Source organism: Capsicum annuum, chromosome 7 (genome assembly GCF_002878395.1).
Source record: "Capsicum annuum cultivar UCD-10X-F1 chromosome 7, UCD10Xv1.1, whole genome shotgun sequence".
NCBI classification, from domain to species: Eukaryota; Viridiplantae; Streptophyta; class Magnoliopsida; order Solanales; family Solanaceae; genus Capsicum; species Capsicum annuum.
In genome coordinates, this window is record NC_061117.1 from 56213998 (window position 1) to 56221289 (window position 7292).

The following is a 7292-nucleotide window of genomic DNA, read 5'->3' on the forward strand; positions in this document are numbered from 1 at the left end:
TAATTAATCATGTGACTAGATTCTTCTCATAGACATTTTCACAAACAAGTTGAGGGCATACCATTATCTAACAATTATTCAAGTCATAAATCATAAAGTTAGGGTTAACCATGACCCCTTCACTTAAAACATAATTTCCAAGCACCCACATATGTAGAACCATCATAAGATCATGCATTAACACAAGTTAAAACATGAGAGCATAATACTCAACAATGAGCATTCATACCGTAAACCATGGATTTTAAAACCACCATCTATGATTCAAGAACAATTTTTAAAATACATGATTTTTATGAAATAACAATGATGGAAGAGTCTCATGCCTGAGTTACAATGATTCACAAAGAGATTTTGACAGTTAAACCTCTAGATGATCACCTTAATAAAACCCTAGCCCAATCTCCTTGAGAGGCTTTTACAGAGTTTATGAGAGTGCTTTGATCTTCCAAAGTGTGGAACGAGGGACCAAATAGTGTTATAAGACATGGGGCCTTATGTCCATGGGGTGAGAAATGTCAAAAATACTTGTATTATAAAAGTTGTAAAAGACTCAAAGGAGGGTATGGTTTGGCCTCTCCACTCGTACCCACATTATATGAGTGGTACCCTACACTCGTACCTTGATAAAAATAATGGATATCACATTCTATCCAATATAAAACTCCTTATCCTAACTCGTACCCTTACAGTTTTACCTTAGGAATAATGTAAAGGTTAGACACTGAATAACATACGGTTTGGCTTTATGCTTCTCGTATCATGACATATGACTCGTATGATAGCTTTTTGTACCAAGATTAGAACTTGTCCAATATGACACTAACCAACATATGAATAGGGTACTTGACTCATACCCACAATATACGAGTGTTATGGTGTAAGTCATATGATACATAAAAGGTTCAAGACTCAGGATATATTTGTAAAGGACAAAGTTTGTGATGTTTTCTTCTCCCTTTCTTAGGATCATTCATCCTCAAATGATGGGATGAGGTACTACAAGCACGATTAATCCCAAAACATCTCTACTCTTACCTTCTAGTTTGAGATATTATTTTATCTGATATATTTATTTTTTTGATATATAGTTCTCCTAGATTTTAAGACTTTTAACTTGTTTAGAATTTACTATCTTATAAATAAAACCATTATGTACTTTGTTTAGAAAACTTAAATAACCCTCGACATGATAATGAAGAATAACCTTACAAATTTATCTCTCAAATGCTTTTCTCATTCCCTATATTATCATACTGGCATTATTTTCTATAGCTCAACTTATAGTCATGCGATTCTTTTTGTCATCCTTTACTTTGGCCTGCTAAATGCAATCTTTTGCCTACTGCCATGTTTCATACTAAGCAACATGTCTCATATTACGTGAACTGATTGTGATGTGGTTGTTAGACTTTACATGAAAGAATAAATAGGAGGTGTTGTTTTGTTTTGAGATGACTTTATGGAATAGCTAGAAAGCTTAGATATTGCAGCACTTCAACTCCAATAATTTATATAGCTTGAATTTTATGTGTAATCTTGATATCATCTCAAACATGGAAAGAAGGGTGGATTGAGATTTTAATGTAGTTGTTAGTCTTGCGGTTAGATGAACTTCTACACTGTAGGAGGTTAATTGGACCTTGTACAATTTTGGGAGACCTGGAGATAGACATTGCAAAAAGCTAGTGATTAGAGAAACATTGTTTATTATTAAAATTTTTGTTTTTGGAAAGCAAAAAAGGGTAGGTATTTGGAGAATGACACTTGTTGAGATTGTAATTGGATGGATAATTTTGATATAGGAGAAACTCGACTCTACACCTTCAAAAGCTCTTCGTATTTGTCTCTCCACACCACCCATATTTACACAAGCAAAATCAGGTCCCAAGCCCTTTGTCTCCTCCTCCTCCTCCCATTCTTTCAGTTGAACATTATTTTTTTTCATTATTTTCGGCACTATCCAAAGAGTTCCACCTAAGCAACTCATACTATAGTCTCATGTGAAGTAAAATATGATCCACATCCTCACTTGCCTCCTCACACATGTAACACCAACTCAACTTTCCCCTTTCTAAGGTTTTTCCCCATCAAGATCACCCCTCTAATGGCTAACCAAGTAAAGAAACACACTTTCCTCGGCACCCTTAGAACCCATATTGCATTACATGGGAATTCAACCTCCTCCCTAATTAATAGTTCCTCATAAAAAGTCTTCATGTTGAACACTCAATTGTTTCCCAAGCCCTACTACCAAATGTTAGTAATATCCACTAGATTGAATTGCCTATGCAACTCACTTTCTAATCTTGAAAATTTCTTCTAAATCTCAAGTTCCAAAAAATTTCCATATTTCTCCCTAATTTTGCTGAATTTTACCATAGTTGGAGTCTAAAATAAAGACATATAGTTAGTGTGGATGGTTGATAATATGCTCTTGATAAATTGTTAGTGATTTCGGATAGATTGTTCATAGTATTACTCCGTAGGTATCTTGTTTTTTTTTATCTAGTGGTGGGTTACCCCATTTTGTTATTTATTTTTATTCTTTGCTCGGTATACAGTTATTTGCTCTGAGCCGGGGGTCTATTTGAAACAACCTCTCCACTTCATCTGAGGTAGTGGTATATATATGTATAGATGTGTGTGAGTAAAATTGATTAAATTGCTATTTTTCTTCAGAAATTTATCAAAGAGAATAAGGTGAAGATTAGTATCTTTTATAAAATATTAAAAATCATGATAAAATAACTATCTCAACTGTGCAAGTTTAAAAGCTAGTTGGTCCTATTCTTTTCTTGACCCTCTGAATAGTTGGATTCTGCACCACATGATCCATGCTTGAAGCACCTAACGTTACTCCCAGGTATGTAGACAGTAGAGTCCTAACCCTGCAATTTAAGTCATTCACCTCCCCAATAGGAAAAATCTCACACTTCCTCAAATTAATTTTAAGACCTGACACTGCATGAAACCAAGTTAGAATTTGTCCTAAAAAATCCATTTAGGTCTCAACTGCAACACAAAAAACCAAGGTATCATTCACGAACATCAAGTGAGATGCCGATACTGTCCCCACACCCCCAACTGCAGCATCAGAGCCCTTTAAGTAACGCCCTAAAACACCATTACCATCCTGCTCAAAGCATCCATAACTAGAATAAACAACACTGGTGATAGAGGATCCCCTTCTCAAACCCCTCAAGTTCCTAGAAAAACCAGCAAGGTTTACCATTCACCAACACAGAGAATCCCACTGAAGAGATGTAACAAAAGATCTATTTGCTCCACTTCTCCCCAAATCCCATTTGAAGCATAATGGGATCTAGGTATTTCCACTTTACATGATTGGTTACAAAAATTGGATATGTTGGCATAAACTGAATTCAGTCCATATTTCTTCTGTTTGATTGGTTACAAAAGCAAGTAAGAGGTACTTTAACAGTTGACTATATAGACAATGTCATATCGTTTTTACTTTTTATGTTGCTATTCTTTATGATTCATCCTTGGTACATCATAGCATATTTCTATCTCCCATCTTTGTGGTTGGTATTCATCTCTTTCTTTTTCCTCTTTTAGGGGTGTGTGTCATTTTCCAGATAATAGGAATGTAGACATAATGTTACTAATAGTAGAAATTAGGATCAAGTTACAGTATTGTTGGGTTGTGAAATGATATATGGATGAGTGTCGCGGCGGGGTCACTGCTGATCTAGAGAAAGTAAAAGAAAAGAAAAAAAAGGAGTTGTCACAAAGAAAATAGGGAAAGGAACATATTTTAGAATTCCAAATGAAAGAAGAGAAATCCCCCAACAGAAAGTAAAAGAACAGAAAAAGAAAGGGAGTAGTCATAAAGAAAACAGGGAAAGAAACATATTTTAGAATTTCAAATGAAAGAAGAGAAAAATGTTAGGAAGACATGTGCTTTGGAAATCAGAAGGGTTGTGTGATTTGGAATCACTTGCATAGTGCTGTCAGTGTACTTCAGAATCAGCTATTAGACTCGTGATTCAGATTTCTATATGGAATTTTTTATCGTATTTACAGTGATTCTTTTTAAATTTTTATGTAGTTATTTCTACTGTTGTCAGTATTTTGTGGTTAAGGATGGCAATGGGGCGGTTTGGGTTTTAGACTATGTGGGGTGGTGCAGGTTTTAGACTATGTGGGTGCGGTGCAGGTGTGGGGCGAATTTAAGTAAGTTTTTTTAAATGGTGCGGTGCAGTGAGGGTTGCGGGTATATGCAGGTTTAAACTAAAAAAAGCTAAAAATTAATATTTTTCCCATAAATCAACCTAAAATTATATGTATTCTGCACTTAAAATTTTATGATACTTAAAACATCATATATAACACTACAAATAAACAATTTTATAACTTTTTAAATTTCTTAATTTTTTAATGAAAATTTGACATTTGATCATTACTTGTACACGTGGTACTTTTTTAATAATTTCTTTGTGAAATGATATAATAGAAATTGGTTGTTACTAATCCTAGTATTGAAAATATTATGGTTTTGAGTGGAGTTACAAATTTTTCAAAAAAAGAAAAAAGCAAAAATGTAGGGAGGTGCAGTATGGGTATGCATGGGTATGAGTGTGACAGGTTTAAAGGTGATACGGTGCGGTGCAGGGCGGTTATAAAATTTGCGGATTTAGAGAAAAACCTCACCGCACCATTGCCACCCTATTTGTGGTCTCTTCATAGTTGTAGAAAGACTTTATTTTGTGCGTGGTGTATCCTTTATATCTCCACTTCAAAGACTCATTCTCACACTTACTGGTTTTTTGTAGTTTCGCCAGTCGCTTCTTGAAATGTAGAGACCCATATGCCAAACGAAGACATCCTCTTGTGGACTCAACTTTAGTTGCAGAAATTAGAAGATGCATTGACCAAGGGATTGAATTTCAAGGCGAACTGTTAAATTTTAGAAATGATGGATCTCCCCTGATGAATAGACTGCGTATAACTCCAATATATGGGGATGATGAAGCGATAACTCATGTTATTGGTATTCAGTTCTTTAAGGAAGTAAATATTGATTTGGGTCCACTTTCAGGATCCTTGGTGAAGGAGCCCACAAGATTATTGGATAGGTATTGTTCTGGTCTTTCTTCTTGTTGACCAGTCTCTGAAGGAAACCCCGCTATCAATCGTGGGGTTTGTGGTGTACTGCAATTGAGTGATGAGGTCCTAGCACTCAAAATTCTTTCACGGTTGACCCCAAGAGATATTGCATCTGTTGGCTCTGTTTCTAGACGACTTTATGAGCTGACTAAAAATGAAGATCTTTGGCGGATGGTCTGTCAAAATGCATGGGGTAGTGAAACAACTCGTGTGTTGGAGGCGGTGCCAAGAGCTGAAAGATTGGGTTGGGGTAGATTGGCTAGAGAATCAACTACTCTAGAAGCAACAGCTTGGAGGAAGTTAACTGTTGGAGGTGTTGTTGAACCATCACGCTGCAACTTCAGTGCATATGCAGTAGGGAACTGTGTTGTACTCTTTGGTGGAGAGGGGGTAAACATGCAACCAATGAATGATACTTTTGTATTAGACTTGAATTCTAGCAATCCAGAGTGGAAATGTCTAAGTCAGCTCTCCTCCTCCTGGCCGTTGGAGGCACAAACTCTCTTGTGTGAATGGATCTCATCTTGTTGTGTTTGGACGATGTTGAAGGCAGGGTCTCTTGAATGATGTCTTTGTGTTGGATTTGGATGCCAAACAACTAGCATGGCGTGAAATCTCTAGTTTGGCACCTCCGCTTCTAAGATCTTGGCACAGCTCCTGTACCTTGGATGGAACCAAGTTGATAGTCTCTGGTGGTTGTGCAGATTCTGGTGTACTTCTCAGTGATACTTTCCTGCTTGATCTGTCTATGGAGAAGCCTGTGTGGCGTGAAATACCAGTGATATGGACTCCACCTTCTCGCTTGGGCCACACACTCTCTGTTTATAGAGGCAGGAAAATACTTATGTTTGGGGGTCTTGCCAAGAGTGGTCCTCCACGTTTTCGATCAAGTGATGTGTTCACAATCGATCTCCGTTGGAAGAACCCTACTGGAGACGTGTTGCAGTAAGTGGAATGCCTGGTGAGGGAAATCCCGGAGGCGTTGCTCCTCCCCCAAGGCTTGATCATGTTGCAGTAAGTCTCCCTGGTGGCAGAGTTCTGTTCTTTGGTGGGTCCGTTGCTGGTCTCCACTCTGCCTCACAGCTCTACATTCTGGATCCAACAGAAGAGAAGCCTACGTGGAATTTATTAAATGTGCCTGGTCGGCCTCCAAGATTTGCTTGGGGACATAGTACATGTATTGTTGGTGGAACTAGAGCAATAGTCCTCGGAGGTCAAACTGGGGAAGAATGGATGCTCGGTGAGCTGCATGAACTCTCTTTAGCAAGGTTAGTTGTATGAATAAAAAGAAAGGTAATAATCAAGAGAAGGTGTTGTGCTGAATTCACAATGAAAATTTTGACTCAAGAATAAAGGGAGTCCTAGTGCAAACTATTGTAGTGCGGTTTTTGCATTGGACCAGATGCACAGTTGATTAGCAAAGTACCTTTTGAGTTGGTGGCTATCTTGTTTATTCTTGTGTGGCTCATAGGCCATGCTGAGCTGATCTTGTTGAACAGTTGGTCCAAATTGAGCTTAATTTTGCAAGGTTTGCATGGAATGATTTCACTTGATGCACTCGAATTATGGGAAAAAAAAGGTAAAGATTTGCAGAACCGGATGCATGGGTGTCTGTATTAGATTTATAAATTACCCCTTGCTTTGTTTAATAACAGTTCATGCGACGACATTTTTTTTTTCCGTTAGTATCTCACACTCAAACAGCTTAACAGCATATGGAAATTGTTTAGGACAAACAGCTTAACAGCATATGGAAATTGTTTAGGACAGTTTTTCACAGGTGTGCACATGGATGGTATCTGTTTAAGAGTTATTCTTATAATGTTGTATGGGGGCTTTGCAGTGTGGCAACTTTCAGAGTATGAAATTTGTTCCCGGATTATTTTACAAAGTATTTCTATTCGTGTTACTGTAATTGTTGTGCTTGTGTACAACTTTGTTTTTGTTGACAAGGGAACCCACAGCCAATACCCTTCGGATGCCTGCAAGAAAATTTTGCTTCATATGTGATAACTCTCAAACTACACTCTAAATTATGATTCAGTGTAATAACTTTCAAACTACACTGTAAAGCGACTCTCAAACTACAATGTAAAGCGGCAGTCATAATTTTTTACTTGGAATAGTATGAACTCGTATTATTCGTCTGTCAAAAAACA

The 7292-nt window shown here is 37.2% G+C and overlaps 1 pseudogene; it reads left to right on the forward strand.

The window, feature by feature from the left end:
• The first annotated feature begins 2758 nt into the window (after positions 1-2758).
• On the forward strand, positions 2759-7042 carry LOC107876524 (annotated as a pseudogene).
• The last annotated feature ends 250 nt before the right edge of the window (positions 7043-7292 follow it).